The following is a 14,369-nucleotide window of genomic DNA, read 5'->3' on the forward strand; positions in this document are numbered from 1 at the left end:
GACCTGCAGTGGTTTTTATTGAATGATAAAATGACTGACAGCAGAAAATTAAACCTAAATTTGGACACAGAATTCAGCCTGACATACAGAGTGATGGAGACTGAGGTGTGCCCTGCATCTGCAGAGGTTTTCAGGATGTTTTAACTTTTAAGTAAAGACTCTTCTATGATGAATAAAGTTTTATTAGAGATGAACTCTTCATGGTTCTGGTCCAGGACTCTCAGGTTCCTCTGCTCTCGGTGTGCTGCTGCTGTGGATGATTTGTGTTTCTCCATTAAGTTAACACTGGAAATATAATTTATAGTCTTCAGGGGTCTTCTCAGAGTCGAACCATTCATCAACTCTGACACTTGGCTGCCGGTCTAACGAACGTCTCCGCCGGCTTCTCAGACCGCGTCGACCGCCATGTTTATCGCCAGCCTTTATTTACTGGATCCAGCCCGGCGCCACAGCAGCTAATGGCCCCCATTCATCATCCCTCAATTGATTTTCAATTGCAGTGCTGCAGTGTGTTAAGCAGATCAGAGTCAGGCTGGTCTATTTTCTGGAGTGGATTTAAGTGGGTTTGTTAAAGCCCTGGGGAGTTCAGGAGTTATGTGGTGGTGGGTGGAGACTTAAAGACTTAAAGAAGAAGTTTACATTTTCCAGTGTGTTAAACCAGCAGTCAGGTGTCCATAGTAACAGTGAAAGAGGTTTTCCTCGCTGTAATCATTCCTCCTGTTCATACTGGATATTAAAACATCCTTCAAAGGTGCTTTCAATGCATTCAAAAGTCTGTGTGAAGCTTCTATTCAGCTTCAGCAGTCTGAGTTAGTCATATCAAGTGGATATCTGACACATTTACAGTCTTTTTAGCATCAAATTCCCTCTTTGTGTTTCCTCGGACAGTGTTTCCCTGTTGAGCTGCAGGTGGAAGTATAGTAACAAAAAGAGGGACTTTGGCACTAAGAAGACTGTAACGTTGAAAGATATCTACTTGATTTGACTCATTTGGACGCTGAAGCTTCATATTAGCTTCAGATAAACTTTTAAATACATTTTTTGCACAGAAGGAGGACTGTGGATTTTGTCCCCCATCACTTCCATTGTAAGGTCATTATGAAGGGATCTTCTAATGGTCAGTATGAACAGGAGGAATGATTACAGCAAATAAAATATAATTCACTGTTCAACTGATGGTTTAACATCAGTCTCATGTCTGAATAAACACCTGCTTTTTGTTGTTAAACAGTCTCAACAGCAGCTTTAATCAGTGGGTCCTGAAACATTTCTGTAACACTTTGAATACGACACAAGTCTGAACTGAATGCTGAACATAAAGACCAACAGCAGCAAAATGTCGAACATGTTTCACTGTAAGTCATTTATTATCTCAATCTTCATCTCTGATGCAGGAAGAAAATATTAAGATTCTTCTCAAGATAAAGATTTCTCTTCTTCTCATCTGTTTCTGTATGTTGGAGCTGTGGTTTAGTCCTTTTATTTTTGCACTGTTCGGGGTTGTGGTGCATGTTTAAGTTGCCTGCACATTTTCTGTTTTAGTAGCCAACAAGCCTTTTATGTATAAAAGTCTTGGATAACTGCTCTATAACAGCTCTGTCTGATCCAGCCTGATTGAGGGAGAACCAATAAAGAGGCAGCAGGAACTTTAGCTCTCTTTCCCTCTCTTTCTCTTTGTTTTGTATGAAGCCGGGGATAAAGTCAACACAAAGTCAACTTCAAATGCAAATTTTTGGGGGTTTTATTCTCCTTGTTTTGTTATCCAATTATGGAGAGCAACTTAGAAAATTCTTGGCTTCCACCAAAGGCCAGGTTGTGAAATTTTACAAAAGAAACATTTAGCAAAAATAAACAAATAAATAAACAGCATAAATACGGCATAAATACAGCAGTGGCACCTCTATGAACAGAAGAACACAAAAACATTCACTGCATTGCCATGTAACATATCAGCGCTAATGCATCAAATTTAGCAGTTTTTCCAGTTCACAAAAAAAAGCAACGTTCATTTTGCTTTATATATTTGATGAACAAATACAAACAGTAAAACAAAATAAACTGTTTCATACCAAATTCACGGATAGCAAGCTGTGCTCCGCACGTGTGGCTTTCAATCCACCAACATCTGCAATCCTACCAAAACAATCGCACAACATGTGGCTTTTATACAAGTGCATCTAACATCATTAAACCACTATTTTACAGGATCATGCATAATAATCTCAAAACAAGATAAGATACCTGATAAATACTCTCACCGTTGGAACCAGTGGCTATTCTCAGCAGAAAGTAGCGCATTATGTTGTACTTCCTGTATTTTTCCCAGCATTCCCTGTCCACTCAGCAGGCATATCGCTGCACTAAGTGGTAAACTCACACCCCCTGCTGTCCAACATGAGCATCCCCAGCTAGATTGATAGATAGAAACAATGGAGAAGTTCCTCAGCATGGATATTATTTCCATAAATATTATTATTTGACCACCTGGTTACATGTAGCTGACATGTTTTAGTGTTTTCCCTTTGTCAGTTCTTTTGGTTTTTGGTGGGTCTGGTAGGAGGCCTATTTTAGCAGCTTTATGTCTGTTAGGTTTAGTTTTCATGTTGGTTTAGGTCAGAGGGAAGAGCCCAGATCCTACCACCACTCTATGTATATATATATATATATATATATGTCTATAGATGTTGTCATTTTCTCATGAGATCATTTACAGACAGGCGTGTGGGAGAATTTCCTGCTTTAATCCGAGTCTTTGGTACACAACAAAAGTGCCGGCTCACAGCATCCCATACCCATACACAAGTTGGTGAGCAAGGATTTTAAATGCTTTGTATTGAATATAATAGAAGAATCATTTATTTATATATTTATTTTTGGTATTTTACACTGCCTGATGCCTTTTTTCCACATTAAAAATCACTAAGAAATCAGTCTACCATTTGTTGATTTGATGTTTTTAACATTCTTACAAATCTTATGAGCTGCTGAGTGACTGAAACGTCCGAGTCCTGGATCAGGGCAGATAACCAACATTAAGAAACAGGACTGATGCACTTCCTGTGAACATGTGCAGCTGCTGTTGCTTTCATGCAGCCTCGCAGTGGAACAGAAAGTCTCGACTCTGTGGTGAAGGTTTCTGACGTGGGAACAATCAGCTGTGGTTTCTTTTATTTTTCTTCTTTGAATAGAGAGTTCAAACAGCGGCTCGTCTCCTGGCGCCGTCGACAGATCTCTCGGTTGAATTCCCGGTGGAGTCGGTTTCGTGGAGGCGGAGGGCGGCTCCGTCGTCTTGTTCACATCAGAAAAGCTTTTACAGCGGCACAGTTCAGCTGTCATCTGAACACAAAGCTGCTCTCTGATCTGTCAGTTAACCTGACTGAACCCGACAGAGAAGGCGTGATGGTGTGCGGATCAGCTTTTCAAACAGACTTCATATTAACTCTGAGCAGACAAACTTAACCAGCACTGACGCTCTGATCAGCACATCATCCAGAGTCACGTTTTGGTTTTATTTGTCCAGGTTTGGAGACGTGTCTCTGCAATTTCTGCCTCCAACCCCAATTTAGTTTGTGAAAATTCAAGAGATTGTCACTATTACGCTGGATAATCCAAACTGCTTTCCCTGTAACTACTTTCCTCTTAATAGTTTCTGATAAGGCACCCTTTATAAAGGGTTATAGCATTAATTAATGGCTTAATTAATGTAACATGTGACATATAACAGTTTTTCTGGGGTTCAGGTGTGAACAGAGATCTTCACAAAAGCAATCTGGAGTGTAGAGCTGTGATGATTAGTTGAGCTACAGGTTGACAAATCAATATGTATTTTTTAACCCATTACAACATCACAGATTGTTAAACAAAAGCAATTTACATGCACCAGTTGAAACATAACATTCTTGCTATTACTAAGACGGAAGTTATGTGTAAACATACCTGTGCATTGATTTTCTGTCTTCTACATGGACTTCAAAACTCCCTCTCGTTTACTAACTGTGGATGTTGCTAGATGTAGCATAGAGACTCCGGGACCTACGAGATTCAGCTCAACAGCAAACAAAACTTTTGGATTCACAAACAAAACATTTTTGATTGCAGTGTCAATAGTTTTGCTCTCAAATCTATTTTTTGATTGCAAACCTATTCTGTTTGACTGCATAATAAAGACACAAAAGTACCTCAATAGTCGGTCTGACAGCAGTGGATCATGTTCATCTACACCAACCTGCCACTGGAGTAAAACCCCAACATCCATTTCTGTTCCTCGCACTTCATCGAGGACTGCTTCGTCACGCGGGCCCAGTACGAGGCTGGTTTCTCGATCTGACTCTGCTGGGCTACCACGGTTGGATGCATTCCTGCAAAAAAACGAGATCCATGAGAAATTTCAGTCTGGTTTTAGAAGAGGACATGGCACCGAGACAGCTCCTATAAAAGTAACAAATGATCTTCGATAAAAACGTTTCAGTCCTAGTTCTTCTTGATCTAAGTGCTGCATTCGATACAGGCAACCATGAGATACTACTAGACAGACTTGAAAGTTGGATTGGACTCTCTGGAACTGCGCTTAACTGGTTTAACACTTATCTCACTGGCAGAAGCTATTTTGTCAGCCTTCGTGAACATGTCTCAGACAAACGTGATTTTCTCTTTGGTGTTCCTCAGGGTTCAATTCTTGGTCCACTACTGTTCTCCCTGTATATGCCTCCGATTGGAGAAATAGTTCACAACCATGGTGTAAATCTTCATTGTTACGCAGATGACACCCAGTTATATTTATCTGTAGCACTAGATGATAAGGAGGCCCTAAATCCCTTGATAGATTGCCTCTCTAGCATTGCACAGTGGATGAGTGATAACCTGCTTAAATTAAGTGAAGACAAAACAGAAGTTCTTATAATTGGCACAAATGCACAGAGAGAAGAACTTTCAAGCAGGATCTGGCTCTACAGATTAAACCAGAAGTACATTACAAATCATGTAAGAAACATCTCAAGAGTCAGACCCTACCTTACTTTGGAATATGCTAAGAAACTCACTCATGCCTTGGTTTTTTCACGCTTAGATTATTGTAATGCACTTTATACTGGTTTACCAAATAAAACCATTGAAAGGCTGCAACTCATTCAAAACTCAGCAGCAAGATTTTAACCAAAACTAGGAAAAGGGAACATATTACACCAGTATTAGCGTCATTGTACTGGTTACTTGTAACGCTGAGAATAGAGTTTAAAATTCTTTTACTTGTTTTTAAAGCCCAGAAAGGTCTAACACCTTCATATCTTTCAGATTGCTTGTCAGAGTATGTTCCAAACCGTCCGCTTAGGTCGCTTAACGCTGGCTTGTTAAATGTGCCACAAATAAAATGCAAAAAGTTTGGTGAGGCAGCTTTTTGCAGCTACGCACCAAAAGATCTGGAACAAAGTCCTGCCGCATATTAGACAAACATCCTCTGCCGATAATTTCAAGAAGCAGCTCAAAGTTACTTTTATGGTCTTGTTTTTAATTAACTCAACCTTTAATTTGCTCTTTACTGTTATCAGCTGTTTTTACTACCTGTATTATCTTTCTTATCGCCTGATGATTTTACCTCTTTTTATCTTCTTAGTTTTTTATCGTTCATTGTTTTTTTCTTTTTTTTCATTTTTCTTGGTTATTTTAAATGTTCCCTATTTTTAAATATCTGTTTTTTGTTTGTTTTTAATAACTTTTTTGTAAAGCACTTTGAGCTGCATTTTATGTTATGAAAGGTGATATATAAATAAAGTTTATTATTATTATTATTATTATTATTATTATTATTATTATTATTATCATTATTGATTAATATGTCAATTATTTTATCAATTAATAGATTAGAATTGAATATCTTCAGGTTTTGGACTGTTAGTCAGACAAAACAAGCAAATTGAATGCAATTTTTTCACTATTTTTTAACATTTAATAGACTAAACAATCAAGAACTGATAGATTAATCGATAATAAAAACAATCATTAGTTGCAGCCAGCCCAGGAAATACCAAACATCACAGCTTCTCAAATGTGAGGATTTGATGCTTTTCTTTGTCATCTAATAGTAAAGTGAATATTTTCAGGTTTTGGACTGTCTGTCGGACAAAACAAATCACCTGAAGACGTCCCTTTGGACTCTAGGACACAATTAATTGACAAGTTTAGTGGCAGATTAATTATTAATAACAATAAGCATTGTTGCAGCCCTAATAACCTCATCTTGTGGTTCTGTCTTTTACAGAGAACTTAACATCTGTTGTTCTGTTTTTTCTTTTCAGAGCAAATCCCAGCAGTGCTTCAAACCAGGTTTTACCTCATGATACGCGTGTTGGGTGTCAAACTGACCGTCTGCTTACAGCGTCTGTCGCTACACAGACATCAAAGAGCTTTTCTCAGACAGTTTCTGTTCGTACTGAGGTGTCTGCTGGAAGACTGAGAGAGCACTTCAGAAGTAAAGGTGAGTATTAAAGCTGCAACTAACAATTATTTACTTTGTCAATTAATCTGCAGATCATTTTCTCTGTCAATCATTCAGTCACTAAAGCATCAGAAAACACAATTTTCTAGAGCCCAAAGTGACATAATCAAATGTCTTGTTTTGTCTGACCAACAGTCCAAAACCCAAAAAAAAAGGCAAGCAATGCAGCACTTTCTCACATTTGAAAAACTGGAGCCATCAGTATTTTGATTAGCAAAATGGCTGCCGCTTGATTTCCTGTCGAGCGCTGGACGTCAGTAATTTATCAAAAACAAACCTCAGGCTGCAGAAAACAAGGAATTACTGGGAGACTCTGGTATCAACATTAGAACAAGGGGTGAACATTTATTGTTGTTTATTAATGTTTAAAACAAAGTTTTGCTGTCGGCTTCACAGCTTGTTTTAAAGAGAGAGTTGTGGATGTGAATGAGAAAAATAAAACTTAACTTACTGATGGTTTCATGGTTGAACTAAACAACACAGTTTTTAAAACACACTCAGACCAGGTCCACACTGAGCCGGCTAAATAGTAAACACATCTTTTTCTCTCAGTTTTGGCCCTTTGTCCAGACTAAAATGACATTTCTTCAAAAGCTTCTCCAAACCGTCCTCCAGAGTGTGTAAATGTGAAAACGCCGGCTTGGAGCTTTGTAGAAACGCTGTCATATCGCTGACAGAGCAGATGGTGGCAGTAGCGTGAAAGTGGCATTTTAGAATTTAACCGGCTTCATTAAGACATTCTCTCAGTTTGAAGAGGTCAAAACTTCCACAACACAACTTTAATTACAATGAGTTTATTTCCTCTGGTTCCCTAGTTCATAGAACTTTTTGGTCAAAAAGATCTTTATTTCAGTCTTTAGACAAGTAAAGGAAGTCAAACTGCATACAGCTTTATTTTAAATGTCAGTTAAGTTGACAAGTAATGTCCAACCGTCGTCCCAATATCGGCTCTGCTTCCTGCAGCAGGGACCTTTTTGGGGACCAGGAACTGAATTTAGTCCTGGTTCCTTCGGCTGAAACACAGAAGAGGTTTCTGAAATGGTTCCTCATGAGAATGTTGCATTAATTTCCTCTTAGGGATCAATAAAGTGTTATTCATGTGTAAGATGCTCTGTGATGTTAAGCGCAGGAGGTCGGGGATGTTCGTATCATTCAGTCAGTCGTGTCCTGACTGTCAGCAGAGTCAGCCCATCACACGCCTGTCAGGAACCTCCAGATGTCTGCAGCTGTTTATTTCAGCGGAGTCACTTTTTTCCAGCTGCAGAAAGTATCAGAGGAATCGTACAGTCAACTCTGAGGCTGGACTCCATTTAGTTCATTATATTAACAGTTACTGTGAGTGTTTGTTCTGTGGTCAAATCTGCAAAGCTGTGAACATCCAGATGTTTTAGTTGGACACCTTCAGGAAACACACGGCAGGATGTTTCTGCAGCCAGCTGTGCTTCATAAATGGAGGAAGGATCAGCAGATGCTGAGGGGAAGACGGCTGTTCGAGGACACATGAAGACACACTCAACAGGTGAAACATCACTCATCACTGCAACTTGTTTTTTTTTTTTTTTACTGTTTTATAGGGCTGAAACTAACAATTATTCTCATGATCAGTGAATCATTTTGTTGATATATTGTATAGAGAAATGTGCCTGTTCTCTCTGTTTCCATCACAGTTATGTGTTCAGGTCATTCAGAGACAGGAATCTGTAAAAGCCTGTCATGCTGTCACGCTGTGTTACTCTGTGTTTAATGACGTGCATTAAAAACACACAGCGGGCCGAATCAGTGGCTTATTGACTGATGCCCCAGTAATAGTTCTATTATTTATATCTGTTAAATCAATTAACAGGTTAGTCAATTAGGTTCTGGTATTTTCTTCATTGGGTGGTTGTTAACCTGCGCAGCGGAAATACAGGTTTATATATTTAGTTTATTTTTTTTAATTAATTTAAAAATAAAAGAGCAGATGTTATGTTTCTAATTAGTAAGTGAGAGTTTATTTTAATCCTCATCTGTCTAAAAATGACTGATACGTGGATATATGTTCTGTGTTGCACTTTGAGACTAGAGACGTATTGGTTATCCAATAAATATATAAATAAATAATATCCAGTTACACAGATTTACTACATGATTGCTGTTATTAGTCTTTGGAGCCGTTTCTAAACAAACTAATCTGATCAAACTCATGTTTTTAATAGTTTCTGGACAACAACGGTGGTCTACGACACAGAGGAATAAGATATATCAGGTGATATATCATGTGGGTTGATGATGTTCAGTATCTACGCTGGTTTATATCAGATCAGATTGTATGAATATGAATTATTGATGATGTTTTTATTATTGTCTCATGTATATAAATATACTCACAAGACTCCTGATAGTAATATAAATCAGATCCAGAACACATTTGAAACCTTTATGTCTACAACATATTATATATAATTGTTATATATAATTGTAATCTACAAGAGAAATCAAACTGAAGATGATTCAACAATCATCTTTCTCTTGTTTTCAGACTTTTGAGAGAAATTTAGAAAACTGAAACACATCAAAATTAAACAACTACAACAATATTTAATCACGTGTTCAGTTGGGCTGCAGAAAAATAATCAAATTTGATGATTTGTACGATGTGTAAAATTGTGAAAATGAAGGTTAAAAAAGGTTTCAGTCAAAACAATATCATAGATGATAAAAAACTGAAACAATTAGTTGATTGATCTGTAAGCAGAAAATTAACTGAAAACCAATTTTATAATCAATTTCATTGTTTTGATCTTTTTTTCTTTTTTTAATGGCAAAAATTCTTTGGTTCCAGCTTTTTAAAGGTGAATATTTTCAGGTTTTCTTTGTCTTCTATATATCTAACAGAATATTTTTGGCTTTTGGACTGTTGATCAGACAAAACAAGACATTTGAAGACATTACAGACCAAACATTTAATCAATGAATAGAGAAAAGAATCTGTAGGTTGATTAAACTGGTGCAGATCTTCTGTGATTGTTGCTCAGCAGTTTGTAGACCTAAAAATATGAAAATGCTGTTATAATTTTCCAGAGACAAATGTGACGTCTTCAGATGTTTTTTGTTTGACCAACAGTCCAAAACCAAAAGATATTCAGTGTATAATCATATATGACAAAGAAAAGCATCACATTATCATACTTGAGAAACTGAAACCAGCAAATAGTGGATTTGTTGGGAACTATTTTTGGCAAAATTCTGATACACAAGTTACACAGTTAAAACCTGCTCACTTTTTACATTTAGCTCTAAAATACTTGTTGGTGTGTCAGGGTTTGGTGATGCTTCCACACTGCAACAGATTTCACATGTTTTTATCATGTTGTTTCTCTGCAGCAGTGCTGTGTTTGAAATAAAAGCAGGTAAAACCAGAGAGTTCATCTTATCCAGCAACACTCTGCTGATGAATGTCGACCTTTGACAATCACATGATCCTCTGTAGAAACTGCCAGCAGCAGCGCAGGAAGAAATATTCAGATCCTTTACTGCAGTAAAAGTACCAATACAGCAAAGTAAAAATACTCCATTACAAGTAAAAGTCCTGCATGAAAAATCCTACGACGGTAAAAGTACATAAGTATTATGAGCTTGATGTAGTTAAAGTATTGCAGTAAAAGTACATAAGTATTATGAGCTTGATGTAGTTAAAGTATTGCAGTAAAAGTACATAAGTATTATGAGCTTGATGTAGTTAAAGTATTGCAGTAAAAGTAGTGGTTTGGTCCCTCTGACTGATATATTATTATATATGACATCATTAGATTATTAATAGTGAAGCATCAGTGTTAGAGCAGCATGTTACTGTTGTAGCTGCTGGAGGTGGAGCTAGTTTACACTACTTTATATACAGTTAGCTAGTTTAGTCCAGTGGTTCCCAACCTAGGGGTCGGGCCCCTCCAAAGGGTCAGCAGATAAATCTGAGGGGTGGTGAGATGATTAATGGGAGAGGAAAGAAGAAAAAACAAAGTTCTGATACACAAATCTGTTTTCAGTTTTCCGACTTTTTCTCTAATCTTTGATTTTTGCTGAAATATTGGATCATTTGAACATTTATTGAAATGAAAGCATGTGAGAAGTTTAGAGGGAAAAACCACTATTTGGTGGAGCTGTTAACAACTCATAGACATGTGAAATGTGACCCCGACTACACACTGCTTTTTGTAAGACGTCAAAAGCCAAAAAGGTTGGAAACCACTGGTTTCATCTTTAACAATGTGTTGTATTTTAAAAGCTTGTTATATTATCCATTGTGTCAAATCTTCATCTGAAAAGTAACTAAAGCTGTCAAATAAATGTAGTGGAGTAGAAAGTACAATATTTCCCTCTGAAATGTAGAAAGTAGCATCACATGGAAATACTCAAGTAAAGTACAAGTACCTCAACATTGTACTTAAACACAGTACTTGAGTAAATGTACTGAAGTTCCTGCGCTTTGGAAAACTGCTCTATAATCAGTGCAGGTGGTGGAGAAGATGACACATGGGAGCCGAGCTCAGTTGTGTCTAAATGTCAGAACTACTTTTATTAAACATGCCAGAGGGACAGACAGGCAGTCTGATGGTATTAAGATGATGACAGAAACAGTGTTTCCACCTTCTGTAGAATTGTTCAGCCACTCATTGTAAAGTTTTGCAGCAACCACTAGATGGCAGCACAGGATTTTCAGCCTGGCAGTGTAGTTGCACATTGAAATCCCTCCTGTCTGTTTGCACAGCAGCAGGACAACAGAATTAGAGAGAAAAGTTACACAAACACCGCTTGTGTTTGGTTTCTTGTTCTTCTTGACTGTGATGTTCTCTGAGCAGAGCTTGAAGGGGGGAAGTTTCTCTGTGCTCACCTTAAATTAAAACAGCCAGATGAGCACTGCTGCTGCTGCTGCTGCTGCTGCTGCATCACTTAGACAGGATGACACAACCCTTTTCTCTCTGTGCGGCTCAGAAGCCATTGCAGTTCACTGGACTTTTCACAACAACAGTTAAAAAACACCTCCCTATGTTTAAAGACTTTATCCCAGAGTTTACTTCAATATGTACCAAACCACTATGCTGCAGTAGTTGGATGAATTTGGTCAATCTGGCACTATGGAGCCATCTTTGGCAGCTTTTTTGGCACCTTCCTATAACCAAGGTGGTGGAAAACTGTCCCTCCATGAATAGGCCAGTAATTGTGCTAAGAAAACATTTACATCTAGATAGGGAATATGAAAGGGCAGAATCAGCAATGTCATATTTTAATTTTCCGTGTGTGATGAGCGAAGGCCGCTAAGCAATGTGTACTGGGAGAAATGCGGAAGATACCAAGTACAACTGATATCTGTTAGAGAGGTGTGAGACAACATTGTTTTCTGAGATGAGTCAGGTTTGGATTATTACCGAAATGTTTGAGTTGAGTTTGAGTTTAATACTAAGTTGTGTGTGACCTGAAGATTTATTGGCCCATCTGAAGATTTATCACAACACCAAGGTGTGGCCAGCCCTACAGTCGTCCCTCCTACGCATTACAGATGTTTGGAAGGGACGACTGTAGATAATTTACTGGGAATGGAAATATGCTTCCCCCTGGACCTTCGCTCCAGGTGGGGGGGCCCTCTGAAAAAGAGTGGAGGTTATCTTGGAGCGAAAATATGATGAGCGTGTGGAATTGTACTTAGTAATACACAAAACATTAATTGTTGCACAACACCAATGGAAACTTTTACCGGATCGGCATCGACCCATCCAAAAAGCGTTAGGCCACCAGACAAACAGGAGACATCTGGAAATATTAGGAAAGGGGGGAGCAAAGTACACCACACAAACACAACAGAAATTAAGAAATGTCCAAATGGTGCAGAGACATCTACACCCATTGGTCAAAGTCGAAGTGATCATTTGGCTCATGAAAGTGCCAAAAAACATAGGCAGGAAGTCACCTCCGCTTTTGGTATAAATAGGTTTGTGTGTGAAGTTGAAGGAGAGCTGCATTGGTGATCTTCTGAGTTCTGTATGTTCATGTGTAATGAAATAAACTCCCGTTGGTTGTCTGCTCATCTCTCTGGTCTCAGCGTTTGGTGTGAACATCTTTAATATAGCCTGATTTGAAACCCCTATAGTTACACTCTTGGTGATCATTTCAGCAGGGCAGTAGTGGATCTCTTTGCCTCCAGGGAGAATACCCACTGCCCCCTTTTCTTTTCCATAACAGATGACGCACAAGTGCACTCATGGCCCAACACACTGCTGTATGCATTTCCCCCAGTCTAACTGATACTGCCTACCCTGAAGAGGGTGTATCAGCAGGGTCTTTCCCTGATCCTGGTGGCCCCTCAGTGACCGACGAAACTGTGGATCTGCATGTTTACCTGTTGAGAGGTCCAAAATAATAGCTAAGAGTCTGCCCCCAAATCTTGTGGCAACAATCCAAAGTGCGTGGGCGTCATTCAGGCATAGTTTAAAGGGGTATCTGTGGGTGATATCTGTGCTGCGGCCAGTTGGTCTTCACCGCACATTTGGTTTTTGTTTGGTTTGGTTGTAACAGCCCCTTCAGTGGCTTACTCTGTCCTTCCTCCTGGATCTATGATGCAAAAGGGTAATAGATGTTTTCCTCCAGTTCAGTGGCTGATCTGCAGAGCATGGATACACGTACTATATACTTTGGAGTGAACTGAATGAAAGGGAACAAAATGTTATGATTACAACTTCTGTTCCCTGAAGGAGAAAAATGACGTACGACACCGCACTGCCCCATTTCACAGCTGGACTCAGTGAAGGGAAGAATAAGCAAAACAATTGCTTATTCACAGCAGTAAATCATAAGGAGTAACAGCAGTTAATATGAATCTGAAAACTGAATCAACAGGTGTGAAACATACACACACAGTTTGGTTTGAGCTCCTCCTGTTTCCTCAGAAATGATCCAGATGTGTTCTGGACCTCGTTCCAGGGAGATTTAACAAAATCTGGCCCTGAGCTCTGAGCTGATGTTTGGATATGTGTGTGTGATATTTTCATTGTAATCTGACATAAAGATAAAATACACCTGCAATAATAAAATACAAAAATACTTTAAACAGGAGGGACATATTTAACTTTTCGACCTATAATAGTTCTCTAACAGGCTGATTTAAATGATTTCAAGGTGAAATTGTGTCTAAATGAAAAACTAGTGTAAACTCTTTTCAAACAGGTCTGGAAGACCTCAAGAAACACACACAGGGAGTGAAGTGTCAGAAATATCTCAGGTGTTTACTTACCTGTCCTGATGGAAGCAATTCACCACAGAGCAAGTCAGTGAATATTAGTCTTTGTGGAGAGAATTGAGGGTGAAATGTCTCTCAGACACCAAAGTGAGTCACAGAAACCCAAAGAGTCAGAGTCACTGTGGACATTTGAACTCAGTGAGTTCAGTGAGGTTTGTGTTCTCTGTTCCACCTGAATGTGAAGTCAGTGTTTAAACTGCAGTTTGGAATCTGAACTGAACTTTTCCTTCAGTTTAACTACAGCATTCCCTCCTCTGAACACACCTTCCTTTACAAGTGAAGACAAAAACAATGAGAGCAAAGGATGACGGGATTCTTTTGGCCAAGCTGTCATTGTGTCCACTTAAAACCAATTCAAGTCACCATTTTGTATCAGATTACCTGTAAATAGTCAACACCTGTCTTCTGCTGCTTCCCACATGCTCTGAAAACAACAGCAGTCATCAATCTAGTCTTTAAAAGAACGTCCAGACATCTCATTAATGAACAATTACAGGCTAATATCCTATCCAGGCCTTTTTAATAAATTGAATTTGGGACTATTTGTTCATATCTTGCACTGCATAACTTTTATTCTCCAGTTCATTTTTTTTAAAAATCCTATTTTAGCTTTTT

General features: G+C 38.5%; 1 long non-coding RNA gene across 1 annotated transcript; it reads right to left on the bottom strand.

Moving 5' to 3' along the window:
* On the bottom strand, positions 1-3,409 carry LOC137199693 (uncharacterized). Its single transcript, XR_010931831.1, has 2 exons — positions 2,070-3,409; positions 1-502 (listed from the first exon to the last, which is right to left on the bottom strand). It is a non-coding gene; the product is annotated as an uncharacterized lncRNA (long non-coding RNA).
* Between the last annotated feature and the right edge of the window lie 10,960 nt (positions 3,410-14,369).

The sequence above is a fragment of the Thunnus thynnus genome, chromosome 16, assembly GCF_963924715.1.
Source record: "Thunnus thynnus chromosome 16, fThuThy2.1, whole genome shotgun sequence".
NCBI lineage: Eukaryota > Metazoa > Chordata > Actinopteri > Scombriformes > Scombridae > Thunnus > Thunnus thynnus.